This window comes from Phyllostomus hastatus, unplaced genomic scaffold (assembly GCF_019186645.2).
Source record: "Phyllostomus hastatus isolate PE091 unplaced genomic scaffold, TTU_PhHast_1.1 phas_contig_64, whole genome shotgun sequence".
Taxonomy (NCBI): Eukaryota; Metazoa; Chordata; class Mammalia; order Chiroptera; family Phyllostomidae; genus Phyllostomus; species Phyllostomus hastatus.
The window spans coordinates 8,390,990-8,409,854 of NW_025333928.1; the positions used below are offsets into that span (position 1 = coordinate 8,390,990).

Sequence of the window (18,865 nt, forward strand, 5' to 3'; positions counted from 1 at the left end):
ATATGCACCCCAACCAGGGATCAAACCTATAACCTAGGTATGTGCCCTGATTGGAAATCGAAGCCCCAACCTTTTGGGGTATGGTACAGCACTCCAACCAACTAACCACACCGACCAGGGCAAGTACAGTATAGACAATTTTTTATAGCAGTTTTAAGTTTTCAGCAAGCTTGAGGGGAAGATTTTCCATATAATGCCTATTCCCACATATGCATAACCCAGTGATTTTCAACTTTTTTCATCTCATGGCACACATAAACTAATTACTAAAATTCTGCAGCAAACTAAAAAATATATCATATGTTTGCCAATCTGACAAAAGTATAGGCATAACTTTGATTTATTTACACCAGATGGTTACTGATGTGTTGGCTGTTGCCATTTTTTAATTTGACAATTTAAGGGCAAAAGCGTTAGTTCCCCTGACTAAATATTCAGGTATAGCATGTTTTAAAAATTCTTACAGCACACTGGTTGAAAATCGCTAGCATAGCCCTTCCCAATATTAACATCCTCCACTGGAGTAGTATATTCACTGTTGTCATAGTTTTGTCTTTTCCAGAGCATCATATAGTTGGAATTATACAGTGTGTAGCCTTTTCAGACTAGTTTCTTTTACTTAGCAATATGCGTTTACATTTCCTTCATGGTGTTTCATGGTCTGATAACTCATTTACTTTGAGTGCTGACTAATATTTTCTTGTCTGGATGGACCACAGTTTATTTGTCCACCCACCTACTGACGGATATCTTGGTTGCTTCCAAATTTTAAAATTATGAATAAAGCTGCCATAAACATCTATGTATGGGGTTTTGTGGGGACCTACTTTTTGACTCCTTTGGATAAATACCAAGCTGGATTGTACAATAAGAGTATATTTAGTTCTGCAACAAACTGCCAGAGTATCTTCCACAGTGGCTGTACCATTTTGCATTTCCACTGGTAATGATTATTGTTATGTTAAGTCATTACATTGGCGTAATTTATTATGCAGTTTTAGATAACTAATACAACCTACCATGAACATGTCTGGAATGTCTTCTACATTTCTTTATCATTTTTAACAACTCCTACTTGCTCTCCAAGTGCCAATTCAAGCTGTCACCTTATCTGAGAAGCCTGTCCTGATTTCCTAATCAGACCCTGGCTCTCTTGCACATAGCTCTATTACAAGTTCTCACACTCTGAACCCATTAAATGTTTATGTGGCTATTTCTTCCATTATAGCTTATTGAAGGCAACAATTTTTAGTTATTCAAATGTATATTCCCAAGACAGAATGGTACATACCACATTAAAAGCGGGTTAGCAAATATTGAGTAAATAAAGAACTTGCATTTCAGCTTTGGACAAGTCAAAGAATGCCTTACACTCGTCTGAGAAGCAAAGAATGGGTAAGAAAGAAGGAAATGGTGGGGAGAAGGACCAAAGATATTTTTGCAGAACTGGTCTAGCTCCTAGCTCTTTTGTTCACTTTGACAACTCCTTTCCCTGGTTGTAAAAATGCCAACAAAACCTAGGTAAGCAGTAGTGGATTGTTCCATAGTGTCTTTAGCTCAAAAAAATTAACCTGCATATAGAAAAGTGCAAAAAGCATTGCAACAGAAAATTGGAGCAATACTGTGACCAAAAGCTGAGTGCTAGGGCCACAGTGAGGGGAGGGACAAAGGCTGGATCTTGACAACATCTAGAGAGAAGGAAGGAACAATCTATTTCTAGACGCCTGCTGCTCACAGACAGAGCAAGAGGAAATGTGGTTTTAAAAGGGGCCCACCAGTGAGGATAAAAAAGCCTCGGCGGGGGAGGGGGTGACTTTTTCCAGAATTTTGATAACAAAAGTTTTTTGGGGGGTAGAGGACAGAAAGGTCTCAGAAGTGAGGCACTGAATCTACAAACAAACTGGAATTTGAGAAAAGGTTGCACTGATGTTCAGTTAGAACATAGGGGGGGGTGGATATTGGACAGATTTAGAAATTAGTATCAAATAAACTCAAAAAAATGTCTGAAGGCTTTCTTAGAAATAAACAATAAAGATTTTTCAAGCATTCTGAGTTGGCAAACTAGGAACATGGCTAGAAAAAAAAAGAACTGTTCTGAAAAAGAAAGAAAACTCTTAAGAAAAATTAAGAGTCTTTATAATAAAAAGTGCATTCTTGTGCAAACTCAATCATTAACTCTACATGATATTGCAGAAGTGAGGGGAACAAGGTTTGCTGAAGTAACTGTGGTGGTAGAAATGTTATTAGTCTCAGAAGCTATTGAGGTGGTCCATTCTTAGTCTATCCTAGTATAATGGGAAAAAAAAAAAAAGTGAGCCCTGACTGGCATAGCTCAGTGGATTGAGCACAGGCTGCAAACCAAAGTGTCGCAGGTTCAATTCCCAGCCAGGGTACATGCCTCAGTTGCAGGCTATAACCCCCAGCAACCGCACATTGATGTTTCTCTCTCTCTCTCTCTCTATCTCCCTCCCTTCCCTCTCTAAAAATAAATAAATAAAATCTTTTTTTTTTTAAGTGCATTCTTAAGAACAATCAGTCCAGCATTCTTAGGACTAGGATTGGTCCAGGATGGTTATCAGTCAAATGTTGGGCTATCTGGATGATGGATGCCAGGTGGTCTAAAGGATGAGCGTTAGGAGGTCTGGTCACATTCGGTGGTCTGGATGATGAATGTGTCAGGCAGATGTTAAGTGGCCTGGATTCATGAGTCCTTCAGGGGATAATCAGAGGTTATCTGGAGGTCAGGTGTATACATGAGTATTGACACATAATGAATTCATGTATATTCAGGCAATGACACAGGACTGGAAAGTTCAAGAGTTTAAGTTCCCAGGCTAGTTAGTACAGGAAAGGAATCATTTCCTCATGCCTAAACCTATTAGATTTTAGTAATTTAGCAGCTTAAACCTATTAGATTTTAGTAATTTAGCAGCTTAACTATATGATCCCATTTTATTTCTTCACTCTTCCTCAGTAAAAATTTAGGACAAATTGTGATTTTGTTATCTGAACAACAGAACTAATAAGGTAGCATTAATAGATATATGTCAAAGATTAACTTTTAAAAATAGAATATAGTTTTTTTAAGAATTAAAGCACATTTTACAAAAATAATTTTAATCTTATGCCCCAAAATGGCAGTAATGATACCTGCCATTACTCTCTGATCATGATACATTAAGGTAAAAAATGGAAAATACCAAAAATACAACTAGAAATACTTAATTTTGAAAATTGAACATTTTAAGGACATAGAAGAGCTAACACATAGTATAACATGTTATATTGTAAAATATTAATAATAAAACACTAATAACAACTGACATTGACTGAGCATTTACTCTGTGCCAGTATTATGTGCTTTGCATGTGTTAACTCATCTAAACCTTCATAGAAATCCCATGAAGAAGATATCACCCCCATTTTGTAGATGAAGAAACTGAGGCACACAAAAGCTATGTAATTATATACCAAGTTTTTTATATCTGTTGGGGTGCTTTGAGCTACAAATCATAGAGATCCCAACTCAAGAAATAACCAATGTGTCACATCACAGAACAAGACCAAAGACGGACTCCAGAGTTGGGTATTCAGCAGCTCAGTGGCAGTGTTGAGGGCCCAGTGATTTCACGTCATTTCATTTGAATTCCATAATGATGCTAACCGGAATCATTCTTAAGTTCCTCTTTACTACTATAAAGGTTTTCCTTGTTCCTTTGCCTAAAGTGTTTCACTTCCACAATGTCTACTACTTTAGTTTGCTTAGCCTCCTTCTGAACCCTTACAATTGAATTCATGAATTCCTCACTCATTCATTTGTTCATTAAAATACTATGTATTGAGCAACTATTATGTGCCAGGCATTGGAGATCTAGAAATAAGTAAAATATACAAAGTCCCTGCCCTCATGTACCTTAAATTCTATTTGGGACATATAGCAGACACTGTCAGCACCCTCCCTACAAATTACTCAGATACTAACACCCTCAGACTTTGCAGGTCAACCTCCAGATGGCTGCTAGGCCCATAACTCATTAAGCCAAAAATACCATTCCACTCCCAAAGCAGCTCTCAACCAACTACTTTCAGAAGCTGCTACATCAATACCCCAGTATACTTGCACCTTAGGTGGGATAATATTGGGAACCGCCCTGCCTGGTATCAGAAGCTGTAACCCCCACCAAGGCTAAGGCTGAGGGAACGGCTTTGGACTGTAAGCCAGCAAGGAGACAAAAGCTTGTCTCCCTGGCAGGAGCGCTGCTTCTGCTCCTTTTACTTCATCCTGCCTGGCCCCCAGTGCTTGGTCGGTTAGCCAATGATGGGTAAGATTCCCAAGGGGGGAACGACCTAAGACAGGCACGATCACATGGGAGGCCCCCAAGGAAGGACTTTGGAGGCTACAGCAAAAGGGAGTGATGGACCCTCACCGCTCAGCTTTGACATAGCCTGAGTCCTCATTGTCTGGGAGAAAATCTCCTAATCTCTTGGCTGCCTTACTTCCCTTGCTCCACCTAAGCCTGAAACAATGACAGAGGGTGGTGCAGCCCTGTGCTGGAAAGTGTGTGTTCCCCAGGTGATCAGGCCTAAGAAAGAATATGTAAAATCCTGTGAAACCTGCTTTGTTTAGAATGCTCTCAATTGAATGATAAGGGTCCAAGGAAGAAGTAAGTTTGTTCCTCAAAGTTTTACAGCTCTTTAGCTATCTGACCATGACTCAAAATAGGCCTTCAGAGTCCCTTGTTATTTGATCCTTACTTCCTGGCAATGAGTAATGAGCTTTACCTGAATTCCTGTGTAAACGAACCCAATAAAAGCCATTGAGGAAAAGGCTCTTGGTCCTTCTCCTTCGAGAGATCGGCCGCCTTTCCTCCCCAAGCAGTTCATGTCTTGGTAGACTTATTCTCATCTGTGGCAGATTGGGGGGCTCTGTGGGCAAAGCTCCCCCACAGGATAATTCAGAGGTATGTATTTTTCACCATTCCCCAGAGTTTCCCCTCTGGATTAAGGTCCAGTCACTCCTTGAGGCCACTGGCTTAATACAGCACCCTTTGTACAAAGTTATGAAGGCTGAATAAGTTTTAAAGATGTAACGTACAGCATGGTGGCTATAGTTAATAATACTGTGGGGCATGCCTGAAACATGCTAAGAATAGATCTTAAGTGTTCTTGTTACAGAACAAACAAGGGGGGCCTGGGACGATATACTATTATTGAAAGAAGCCCCGGGTCCGTTATGTCCGCTGCCCAAGGAAAGACATCTCTCAATGCCAGAGATTCATGAAAAGGAAAGGAAATGTTTATTTAATGCTATACAAACTTAAAGTAGTGACCTAATGTCTTTATCAAAAATCCCAAAGTCCCTTAAAACACCCACAAACAGACACAGTCCTTCCTTCCTTCCCCCTTTGCCCAGTCCAGAGTACCATATCTCAGGAAAGGAAATAGAAGTCCATGGCTCAGGCAGTCCTCTGGTTATTCCCAGTCAGTACTCCATCTCGACTGGGAGACCTCCCTGGGTTCCCGGCACGCTCAGCTGAGTCGCCAGGATCTCTGCTAAAACCAGGTGGTGGTTCCCCCTTCTAAAGCTGCGGGGGTCCCCACTCTGGCAAAGGCACGTGGTCCTCTCTCCCAGGGCCACGGGAGTCCCCACTCTGCCAGAGCCGCATGGTACTCCCTCTCAGGGCTGCGGGAGTCTCCACTCTGTCAAGGCCGTGTGGTTCTCTCCCTCAGGGCCGCGGGAGTCTTCACTCTGCTAAAGCTGGGTGGTTCTCTCTCCAATGACTGCTGCATCTCAGTTTAAATCCCCGTGCCAATCTTCCTCTGCAGCCCCATTTCCGACTCCTCCCACACTCGGCCTCACATCCTTCCAGCTTTACTGGGCTGCCATCATGAGTCTGGGCAGATGTAGCCCCAAGTCCTGGAGCCAATCATCTCCAAGCTCCCACGCAGGCACTGTAACTCGGGGGACCTGTCCCCCAGTTATGTCTTGGTGGGGAAGTTATTTCCATTCCCCTGGCTCAGAGCCTGGCCACAGCTATTTAATATATCTAAGCGACCAGCCAAAGGCTATAGATATGTTAAATGACCACGCCAGAGGGTAGCTGCAAGGCTGTTGCTATGAGAAACAGCTTTCAAAGGCCCTGCTCCATGTGTCCCTTCCTCCAGCCCACACCTGGGGAATGGGGGTGAAGACATCTTAAAATCTCCTGGACACCTTAAGTTCTGGACCCCATTTCAAATGCCCATTTGGGGTCCCCCTCTTGGCTGCACCCTGTAACATTCTCACTACAGGAAAAATAATGACTATGTGAGATGATGGATGTTAATTAGCTTGATTGTAGGTGATCATTTCACAGTGTATACATATATCAAATCATTACATTGTGTAATCGGAAAAGACACCGGCATTGGGGCTGCCTGTCACTACCAAATCCAACAAGCAATGACAGTGATTGAATCTTTTATGGGCGCTTTATTCAGATGGCCGGCGGTTCAAGAAGATGGTGGGTTCATACCCCAACAAACCATCTTGCCTTCTCTTTCCTGGCCAGATCTTTTATAAGGGGGGTCGCAGGGGGAGGACAAACAAGGTGCGGTGAGGGCTTTGAGATTCAGAGAGGATTAGGTGAGTGAAGCTGCAGCCTTCCTGTTCTCGGCAGTTAGCTGTTCCCAAGGGGAAGGGGGGTTACACAAAAGGCTCAGATGCCTCCAACATGTCCCCAGGTAGTAATCTCTAGCCAGTGCCCCAGGAGGTCGGCTGCTTTTCTCAAGAGCCAGGATGGGCCTTATTTGCAGTTTCTGAAACAAAAGCTTAACATACACATTACTTGCTAGACTTACAGCTTTTTACCTTAAGCTAAAATTTTCCAAGTTTTGAGTCCCCTATCAATTGTACACTCTAAATACATGCAATTTTTAATAGGACAAAAGCCACTTTCTCAGGCCCTCTTTACCAGGGCTAACTAAACCTCCAAGCATGACTGACCCTAACTGCTGTTAAGCCTTTATCTTCAGGACTAGAAAATTACAGGAAGTGCCCTGAAGGCACAGAGGCTCTCAGAACCCACAAAACAGTACATGCCAGACCATAATGACAACCAGACCCTGCACCCAAAGATAATGTCGAAACACTTTGCAGCCTAACCGAAACATCCTGCTCCACAGCTACCCCATTACCTGATAAAAACTCAAAGCCCCAACTCCTCACTGCTGGTACTGGTGCTAGTGCACATCTCCACACCCAGCCCTTTCCCTCCCTTGGAAAAGTAAAAATAAAACATTTACTCTCTGCACTTTCTTCTCTTTGTGAATTATTTCACAGCCCATGTGTCAATTATACCTCAATGAAAGGGGGGGGATGAAAAACTGCACCCTTAAGCGGCCACCTTTCCTCCCTTGCCCCTCTGCCAAGGACCCCTGCACCACCTTCCTTGTACTAGAATCCTTATCTCAGGGCCTGCTTCAGGGAACATGCAGACCACAACAGAAAGACAACTGATTAGCAAGAATAAGGAAACTAACTGCTTTCAGGAAACCAGACATCAACCATGTGAAATGCTGCTGAGAGGTTAAAATTAAAACAGAAGCATGTCCGTTGGATTTAGCAACACAGACTTGACCTTGAATAAGGCCCTGGTAGGTGAGACTGGCTGAATGGGAAACTGAGACTCAGAGCTGATTGTGGACGATGGCGGGGTTTGCCCAGGTGTGAGAAACTCCCAGTCTTACACGGGGTTCATTGGAAAGTGGGGCTAGAGCTAAGCAGGTGAGCTGCATTGTTCCCTCTCTGGCCCCTCCCCCACAGACAGCACCGCAGTGCAGCAAGGAGGGTTGCCCTGCCCTGGTAAATACCTAAGGCCACACCCCCTTACAACTTAACAGGTGTGCAGAGACAGAAATATGGCCCAAATGAAAGAACAGAGCAAAACTCCAGAAAGAGAGCTAAGCAATGGGGAGATAGCCAACCTATCTGATGGAGAGTTCAAAGCCCTGGTAATCAAAATGCTCACAGATCTGACTGAGCTTGGTCGAAACATGAAAGAACAAATGAAGGATACCCAAAGTGAAATAAAGCAAAATATTCAGGGAACCAACAGTGACAGGAAGGAAATCAGGACTCAAATCAATGATTTGGAACAAAAGGAAGAAATAAATATCCAACCGGAACAGAATGAAGAAACAAGAATTCAGAAAAATAAAGAGAGGCTTAGGAACCTCTGGGAAAACTTTAAACGTTCCAATATCTGAATTATAGGGGTGTCAGAAGAAGAACAACAGCAAGAAATTGAAAACTTATTTGAACAAATAATGAAGGAAAACTTACCCAATCTGGCAAAGAAAACAGACTTCCAGGAAGCCCAGAAAGTCCCAAAGAAGTTGGACCCAAAGAGGAACACACCAGGGCACATCATCATTGTTACCCAAGATCAAAGATAAAGAGAGAATTTTAAAAGCAGCAAGAGGAAAGGAGAGAGTTACCCACAAAGGAGTTCCTGTGAGGTTATCAGTTGATTTCTCAAAAGAAATCTTGCAGGCAAGAAGGGGCTGGAAAGAAGTATTCCAAGCCATGAAAGGCAAGGACTTACATCCAAGAATACTCTATCCAGCAAAGCCATCATTTAGAATGGAAGGGCAGATAAAGTGCTTCCCAGATAAGGTCAAGTTAAAAGAGTTCATCATCACCAAGCCTTTATTGTATGAAGTGTTAAAGGGACTTACCTAAGAAATTGAAGAAGATCAAAAGCTATGGACAGTAAAATGACAACAAACTCACAACTATCAACAAATGTATGTAAAAAAGGAAAGAAAAACAACAAAAACAAAAACTAAGCAAATGACTAGAACAGAAACAGAATCAGAGAAATGGACATCACACAGAGGGAGTTCAGTGGGGAGGGGGAAGGGAGGAATAGGCGAGAAAAGGTACAGGGAAGAAGAAGCATAATTAGTAGGCATAAAATAGACGGGGAGAGGTTAAGAATGGTATAGAAAACAGAGAATTCAAAGAACTTATATGTCCAACCCATGGACATGAACTAAGGCAGGGGAATGCTGGAGGGTTGGGGGATATAGGGGGAAGAGGGAATAAAGGCGGAAAAATTGGGAAACTATAATAGCATAATCAATGAAATATACTTTAAAAGAAAAAGGGAAAGGCCCTGGTAGATGACAGACCTAGACAGGCCTAGGAGGAATGGAAAATCACCAGGTGGGAAAACTGTACTGTGGGAAACTGTAGCCTGGGAAAAGGCCTGCCTGGGAAACTGCCTGCCAACCCTACCGAGAACAAACAGATGTTCGCCTAAGACTGGGGTCTGGAGTCGACCTATTCGGCGTAACAGGATACAGCTTTAACTTGAGCCTGTCAAGAACAGTGGTCAGCAGAAATGGCACCCAGCAACCAGCTCTAGCCAATCAGACTCTGACACCCCAACCAGTTACCCTTCGCAGGTTTTTGTGCTTAAAAACCCTGCCCTAAGAACAACTGAGCAAGTCTCAACCTCTCATGGTTGGCTCTACTTTTCCCTCTTATTTCCCAATAATAAACCCTGCTCCTTAGCTTGCTGAGTCCGTCTGGTTTCTTGAGCAACTTCAACTTAACAGTAGAGATGTGGGTCATGTGAATGCCAGACTGCTAAGGCTTGAAGAGTTAAAAAAAAAAAATAGCTGTAGTCTCTGCACTAGGAGGGAGAAACAATGGCTTTGGGGACTGGGGCCTCAGAAGACTGGCAGGTAAGTGGTGAGGACAGATAACCCACTAGATGGAACATCTTGTAACAGGTGTGGGATGAGGTTCTGTGCCGGGTGTAGGCTGAGAAGTCCCCAAATCCCCACAGCTGTCTCTGGAGGAATAGGGAAGTTGACAGACCAGTTGAGAGGCATTTTGCATATCAATAACAGCTGCCTAGCTTCATTTGTATGTTAAGTAGCTGTGGCCAGGCTTGGAGCCTGGGAGATGGGCATGACTTTGACTCCTGATGTAAACTGGAGGGGCTTCCTCTGCCTGCGGGAGAGCAGGAAGGTGGTTCCCTTACTTCTGCGACCAAGCCTGCCCAGACTAACAAGGGCAACCGCAGAAAGGCAGAAGAGATCAGAGTACTGCTGGGTGTAAACCCTTGTGGGAGGAGTCAGAAATGGGGTTTCAGAGGAGGAGCAGGGTAAGGATTTAAACTAAAGCGGGCAGCTGGTGGGGGCAGGGGACTTCTTGACGATGTGACTTGGGAGCAGTCTTGGCCACCTGATTTAGAAAGAAGGAGTGTTTAGAAAGAAGAAGGAGGGTTTCTGCCTTGTAGGATGTAGCTTGGAGTGAGGAAGGAAGCCATGCGGCCTGGGAAGAAGCAAAGGACTTCCTTGCAACATCCTGTCCTGCTACACCTGGATTTTTACCTGGACTATTAAGACTTGTGCCTTTCCTGAGTTTCACCATGATCCAGAGAAACATAGCACATGCTTTTTTTGGACTATTAGGTGGAGGCTGATGAACATGTATCCCAGATCCTGAAGGGGAGCTAGTGCGTGAGGATGGTGACTTTGATCCAGAGAGACTGGAGGACTGTTTGCACAGTTGGCTTAAGATAAAGACAAGGGAAACTTTGGGTCTTTTGGCTAATAAATAGTCTGGTTGGGAGCATGGGATGTGCTGGGTCTCGTGGGAAAGGAGGGCTCTGAGCTGAGGTGCTCTGAGCTCCCCCATGGTTAGAGTGTTGTAAATAAAGATCTGCTCTTTCCAGCATTAACTGTAGGGTCTTACACCAAGGTGTTACAGGGTGCAGCCAAGAGGGGGGACCCCAAATGGGCATTTGAAATGGGGTCCAGAACTTAAGGTGTCCAGGAGATTTTAAGATGTCTCCATCCCCCCCACCCAGGGTGTGGGTTGGGGGAAGGGACAAATGGAGCAGGGCCATTGAGATCTGTTTTGCATAGCAACAGCCTTGCAGCTACCCTCTGGCGTGGTCATTTAACATATCTATAGCCTTTGGCTGGTTGCTTAGATATGTTAAATAGCTGTGATCATCTCTGAGCCAGGGGAATGGAAGTAACTTCCCCACCAAGACGTGATGGGGGCAGATCCCCCAAGCTACAGCGCCTGCGTGGGAGCTCGGAGAAGATTGGCTCCAGGACACGGGGCCACACCTGCCCAGACTCATGATGGCAGCCCAGTAAAGCTGGAAGGATATGAATTCTGGCATGTGAAGCCAAGTGTGGGAGGAGTTGGAAATGAGGCTGCAGAGCAAGATTGGCCGCGGGGATTTAAAACCCAGACTTGGCGGCCATTAGGAGAGAACTATGCGTCTTTAACAGAGTGGAGAACCATGTGAAGCCCTGAGAAGGAGAGCCATGCACAGCGCTGAGGAGGTGAACCATGTGCAGCCTTGAGAGAGAGAGAGCCATGCGCAGCCCTGAGAGAGAGAGCCATGCATCTTTAGCAGAGTGGAGACTCCCGCATCCCTGAGAAGGAGAACTATGCACAGCCCTGAGAAGGGGGAACTATGCGCAGCCCTGAGGAGAGAGAACTACGCGGCTTTGACGGAGTGGGGACTCTCCCCTTCCCACAGCCCTGAGAAGGAGAGCCATGTGCAGCCCTGAGAAGGAGAGCCATGCACAGCTTTAGAAGGGGGAACCACCACCTGGTTTTAGCAGAGACCCCGGCAACTCAGCCGAGGGTGCCGGGAACCCAGGGAGGTCTCCCAGTCGAGATGGAGGACTAACTAAGAACCAGAGGACTGTCTGAGCCATGGACTTCGTTTTCCTTTCCTGAGATACGGTACTCTGGACTGGGCAAAGGGGGAAGGAAGGAAGGACTGTGTCTGTTTGTGGGTGTTTTAAGGGACTTTGGGATTATTGATGAAGACATTAGGTTACTACTTGAAGTCTGTATAGCATTAAATAAACATTTCCTTTCCTTTTCATAAATCTCTGGCATTGAGAGATGTCTTTCCTAGGGCAGCGGACATAACGGACCCAGGGCCTTCTTTCAATAATAGTATATTGTCCCACCCCACCCCCCTTGTTCTGTTCTGTAACAAAGGCACTGAAGCAGGAGACAGCATAGGAAGAACTCTGAGACTGCAATGCTGTCACTGACCAGCATTTAGCACCCTGGTTGCCAGGAAACGCCTTTTACCAATTAGGTAAAATAAAGAGAAACCGAGGCAGGGAAGAGGAAGGAGACAAGTCTCACATGCTAACTCAGTAGTCCTAAGCCTGGTCTAATAATATTGCCAGGTGTTTCAATATCACAGAAAAACACTTATGTTAGCAAGAAAGAAAGTCCTTGAAATACCATGTAACATTTCCACTATCTGGGAAAGAAAGCCTTGAAACTGTGCTTTCATCCCAAGGCCTGAATGTGGGAGAGGGTCCCTTGTGCTCACAGAGCCCATAAATAAAGTTGGAAATTGCCCCAATTTTAATTAACTGCCTCCTGTCACGTATTTGTTTTACAACAAGATGACCAAATGGAGCCTGGAGCAAGATAAGAATTCGGGCAGGCAAACCCCCATCCATCCCTAAATTTGGGTAGTCACATTTCCCTAGGAAAGCTGGCACCACATTTACCTGTTAAAGGATACGTAACTTTTCCCCTCCTATCCCACCAGCTATATAAGTCTGGAGAACAAAGGACTCGCTCTCTCTCCCTCTTGGGAGCTCAGGATGCTCTCTCTCTCTGGGGCTCTTAGCTCTTGGGCCACAGGGCCTCTGGCCTCAGGCTGCCCAGAGGCTTGCCACCCTGGTCTCCAGCCTCTCTTGCTTTTCTCACCCTGCTTTACTCTGAAACTTTCCCTTTCACCCCCTAATCTACCCAGTCCTCTTCTCTTCCATGGAAGCGAACCACTAATAAACTGATTACATACTACTGAGGCAGGAGGTAGTCAGGAAGGAAGCTCCAGAGGCCCCGCAGGGCCGAGGTAGAAAACATCTACACATGACAAAGACCCCCTAAGACGGGTTGTTCCTGTTTTCTGGGAGAACTCTGAATCATAGAATGTGCCTGCGCGCTACCCCTGATTCATTATAATATCATTATAATGAAATAACATTGTGGGACTCCCTTCTCCAGTAGCCAATCAAGAAAATCATGGGAAACCACGCATGCGCAGTAGCTTTGAAATCCAACTCCTTGTACCTGCGCAGGAAAAGCCCACCAAAGACTAGCAGGGGGGCTTCTGCCCCTATAAGAATAGAATCCCCCAGCCCACGTGCCCTTTTTTTCCTCTGCTCAGAGCTGGCCCACTCCCGTGTCCTGTGGCGTGTACTATCACTTAATAAACCTCCCCTCTTTCTTTATGCTATAAACTTTGTGTGTTCGGTTCAATTCTTTGTCCTCGATCACTAAGAACCTGGTTACCTGTGCACACCTGTGACACTACTAGATTTGCTGATATGTAATTCTTTACACGCGTCAGCAAGAAGAACCACGTCTCTCCCATCAACAGCACCACGTGGACGGGCCCCAGTCTGCTTGCTTACAGTTTGGGTGAGCTCTGTAGCAACCTGACATGCTGACATGCCAAGAGGCTTAGACAACTGGCAGGACAGAGAGGTTGACAACTGAATTAATGAGAACCACTAAGATGACTAAGGAAAGGGAAAAGACAATTTTTAATTAGAGAGAAAACAAAAACTTATAAAAAGAGAAAAACCAGAATATTCCATGGCTTAGCCATGAATACTATTTGTATAGTCATATTAATGTAAAGCCAGAATATCCATTTAATCAAAAATAAAGATTTGACTATACTGGGAAGATGGAGAAAAGGGAGAGGGAGTGGTGAAACGAGAAAAATTCCCATCTTGCATAGTAGGAAGATCTAATAAATAATGCCTGAAAATTAAGATATAGCATTATGTGTGTTAGAGTTTTAAAGACAAGTAGTAAAATTAACAAAATGATTGCCTCAGCAGAGTTGTGGGCAAGGAATAAGGGACTGCGGGGTTTTATAACAAATCCTTTATAACTATTTGACTTTTTTTAAGATTTTATTTATTTTTAGAGAGGGGAAGGGAAGGAGAAAGAGGGAGAGAATCAATGTATTGTTGTTTCTTGAGCGCCCCCTACTGGGGACCTGCAACCCAGGTATGTGCCCTGACTGGGAATAGAACCAGCGACACTTTGAAGGCCGGCGCTCAATCCACTGAGCCACACCAGCCAGGACACTATTTGACATTTTAAACCAATGTTCTTTACACTTTTCTGAATGAAAATACAATAAGAAACTTAGACCTGGCTGATGTAGCTCAGTGGATTGAGTGCGGGCTGCAGACCAGAGGGTCACCAGTTCAATTCCCAGTCAGGACACATGCCTGGGTTGTGGACCAGGTTCCCAGTGGGGGCCATGTGAGAGGCAACCATACATTGATATCGCTCTCCTTCTCTCCCTCCCTTCCCCTCTCTCTAAAAATAAAATAAATAAAATTTTTTAGAAAAAGAAACTGAATTTTACTTTGTAACCCAATACATACATCCAAGTGTTAAAGAGCTTAGGGATTGATGGGAGCTCTAATACACTGTTGGTTAGTGTGAAAATTGATACACCCACTTTTGAAACACAGGTTTGAACACTGCATAACCTACCCAGCAATTCCACTGTCAGTTATTTGTCAAAATATATTTAGTACATATGCATCAGGAAACACATGCAAATATATGCATATCCACACTACCCATAACAGCGAAGAACCTGAAACGACCCAATGTTCACCATTAAGAGAATGGACAGATACAATGAACAAATGGAATATTATTAAACACCACAGATAAATTCTAGCGATATAATGGCTCATCAAATTGGCAGGTCCATGGTGCTAAGGAATAGTTGCTGATTTTGTTAGGTGTGATAATAGCAATATGATTATGTAAGAAAATGTAAACCATTTTTATGAATGAGCATTAAAGTATATACAAGTTACTGTACAATTTTTTGGCAACAGAGTTGTAATCTTTATTAAATTTATATGCATGTATGTATGCATGTGTATATATAAACACACTTTGACATGATGCTTTGTTGTTTCTCACCTATGAGTATCTTCCATTTCATTAAAAACTCTTTGACATTATCTCTCATACTATTTGGTTCACAAAGTTTCATGATGGTTTAAAGGAAAAGCTTATATATTTATACCATGGGAACTGTTTCTACCCTTTCAGCCAACCCTGGGCAACTAAACAGGGGCTGTTTCCTGACTCTCAAGTCCCTTCCTAGAACTCCCAGCTCCACCCGACCTGGCTAAATTCTCTACTCTCAGGAAAATCTAGGAAAACAATAGCAACAATTTAAATCATCCATTATGACCTTCAATTTTACTAATATACTATTCCTTCTGAGGATCTCAGATTACCTGTCACATCTCCTGGAGCAAATTATTCAGAATCCTTTTAAGATGGGAACAATAGGTAATAGAAATGCTGCCCCACACTGGAAACACACCCTTGGGGCCTTCCTAGTGAGAGCAAATCGCACCCTTCCTGGATGGATTGGAGAGCCACTGTGTTTCTCTTCCTGTCCCCCATGGAGTGCTCCCCACACCTCAAAGCAAATGAAGGGGTTGCTCCAAAACAAGCCCTCATGGAGTTTGGAGGTACCTCTCCCGCTCTGGGCTACAAAAACTGCAAGGCCCAGATGAAGGTTGATAAGAAGTTCTCAAGAGAACCTGACACATGTCCCTGAGAGCCTGGAGACCTACCTGAACATGGAGACTAGTTCTGGCTTCCCCACTGGAGAATTTCAGAGTGGGGAAAAAGTATACTAGAGCAGCCCAAGACGGCCAGGCAAAGGGGGAGAGAGGAGCACACTGTTATCTTTGTATGAGACATGCTAGGCCACCAATAAGTAGCTGGACTTAAAGTATTGTGATAGGTCTCTCTGCCAAAAACAGCCACCTGTCTTGGCAAAAGGACCCAGCAGTAGTGTAACTATAGGAAGTGGGCTGAGGGGGCATAGGGAAGGGCAGAAACTGAGGGGTTATCACAGGTCAGTCTGACTGCCTATATCATCTCTGAAGAACCCAACAACACTGGCCATGAAAGCAGGAGTATTTGGACACCCATCATGACAGAGGTCCCAGATTACAGCCACACTAATTATATGTCATCTGACTCTTCCTCTAATTAACCTGAACCTTGAAGGAGCCAGCAGAGCAGGGTGGGAAGGGCTTAGGGAGGGAGGGGGATGGAAAGGAGAGCGAAAGGCCAGATCCCCTTCCACTTCCCGTCACTTTAAATTGGATGTGATGTTGAAATTTTGAATTATGCTGGAGTTTTGTGCCTGAAAATGAGACTGTTCTTCAGTTTAAAATGACCGAAAAGCTGTTCAATCCTCCAGAGCAGGGTTCCCCAACCCCCAGGCCGTGGACTGGTACCAATCCGTGGCCTGTTAGGAACTGGGCCACAGAGCAAGAGGTGAGCAGCAGGCAGTTTGCTGACTTTACTGCCTGAGCTCTGCTTCTTGCCCCCCTGCCCCATCCATGGAAAATTTGTCTTACACAAAACCTGTCCATGGTAACAAAAAGGTTGGGGACTGCTGCTCCAGAGCATGGCTGAAACTACTGGTAAAAATAGTTTCCTGACGTAACTCTTCAAGTCCAACCACTTTGAAGTTTTAACCACTTTATGTTCATGTAATCCTTCAAGTCCACCACTTTTTCTTCAAATCCACAAGTTAATGGCAATACCATTAAAAATGTAAAGGCACACACGCTGGGACATGGGCGCTCCCCCATTCTGCATCAACCATGGAGGAGCCCGTGCACGTGTGCACACTGCACGTGTACACATGCAGCCATGCATGAGGGTGTTCATTCCCGCATCATTTGCAACAGCAAAAATTAGAAACAAATAGTACTCAATCAGGGACAGCATGACTAAGTAATCAATGGCACAGTCATGTGGTAGAATACTACATAGCAGCTAAAAAGGAGGTGTGTTCGATAGAGTAACATGAACAGATCTCTTGACTGTATGACTGAATGAAAAAAAAGCACATTGCACAACATGTCATATTCACATAGAATCTGACACTACTTATATAAAAGAAAAATACAGTATTATATCCTTTCTGTGGGACATAGACATGTGCAGAAAGTCCTGGAAAGCTACTCACCAAACTGCCCTGGCTGGTGTGGGCAGTGGATTGAGTGCCAGCCTGCGAACCAAAGGGTTGCTGGTTCGATTCCCAGTCAAGGCACATGCCTGGAGACGAGCCTGGTCCCCAGTGGGGATCATGTGAGAGACAACCACACATTGACATTTCTCTCCCTCTCTTTCTCTTTCCCTTCCCCTCTGTCTAAAAATAAATAAGTAAAATATTGTTTCTTAAAAAAATTACTCACCAAACTGACAACAGGGATTATTTCTGGTGAGGGAAGAAGACAAGAAATTAGGATTGGGGACTAGGGTCAGAAAACTTTTCCCTTATCCATAAGATATTAAGAATATTCATGCAATATTTATATTTTTAAATCTTTAAAATAATTTAAGAACTCATGCACCTGAGGGTCTAGAAGCCTAGATCCAAGCAGCCAGCACCAATGCAAAATTTTATGGACCTCTTATTTTTTAATAATTTTTTGAAGATTTTATTTATTTTTAGAGAGAAGGGAGGGAAGGGAGAAAGAGAAGGAGAGAAACATCAATGTGTGAAAGATACATCGATTGGTTGCCTCTTGCACACCCGCAACTGAGGACCTGGCCCACAACCCAGGCATGTGCCCTGACCAGGAATAGAACCAGCGACCTTTGGGTTTGCAGGCCTGCACTCAATCAATTCACTGAGACACACCAGCCAGGGAGGACCTCTCTTACTGAATCTCAAAAATTCATGTAAATTATGTACTCCATATGATGTGTTTTAATCCGACCATAATGTTTTCAATGCTTACTTATTAATTAAATTACACAACTTTCCTGCCACCACCACCATTACCAAAAAGAAGTCTGGCATAAAGTTGGGACTCCAAGAGGCATCCTGTACCTGTATGGCCATTGTTCCCTGAGGATACTTGAACCCCAGAAGAGGCAACCAAGCCTACTGTGAAGCTAGTTGTTTGGGGGCCTAGTGTTGTGAGGATGAGATAAATAAAAATATAAAGTTTTTGACACGTAACAAGCTCTCAATAAATGTCTTTGCTAGCAGTTCAGCACAGCACCAGCAGGTACCAGTTTGCTCGTGCACACGCAGGAGTCGGGAGGCACAGAAAACCTCTCTGCAGCCACTTGTTCGAGGACCCCGAGAGTCTCCACAAGGGGAATAAGTTCCGAAGGAGGAGATTCTGATCCTCTGAGAAATGAATGCTGGAGGAAGTCACTTCTCTGGTCCCATTTCACCTTCCTACAACCCCAGGGACATTCTGGCTTGGTCAGGCAGCCACCACCCAACAAGGAACACCCTGATTAGGCAGTTTTCCATACACTCGCCCCATCATGACTGCCTTTGGCTCAGGGACCTCATCTCTCATCCAGTCAGCTGTGGACAAGGTCACAGGGTCATTTCCCTCAATGCATGGAGCTCAAACCAGAGGAGGTGCTGGGGTTAACAGAGGATAAGAAATGGTGGTGTTTACCAAGAGTCCAGAAGGATAAGTGGCAGGAAAAGGGTAGTCCTGGCAGAGTTGCAGGATGTGGAGGGGGCAGGGGAGTGGCACAAGATAAGGCTGGAGAATAGCAGGGCACCTAAAATACCAAGCCAAAGATGGGGCTTTCTCCTGTAAGCAACAGTTGTTGAAAGTTTTGAGCCATTGAATCACATGCCCACATCTGTGTTTTCAGAAAGATTTGATGGGTCAAGACTGAAGGCTGGGAGGTCAGTAAGGTTATTGCCTAGCAATAAGTCAATTGTCTCTTCACACAGATTTAATGAGACAGGAG

At 44.2% G+C, this 18,865-nt stretch overlaps 1 pseudogene; it reads left to right on the plus strand.

The window, feature by feature from the left end:
- Positions 1-2,156: 2,156 nt before the first annotated feature.
- LOC123825724 lies at positions 2,157-2,296 on the plus strand (annotated as a pseudogene).
- The last annotated feature ends 16,569 nt before the right edge of the window (positions 2,297-18,865 follow it).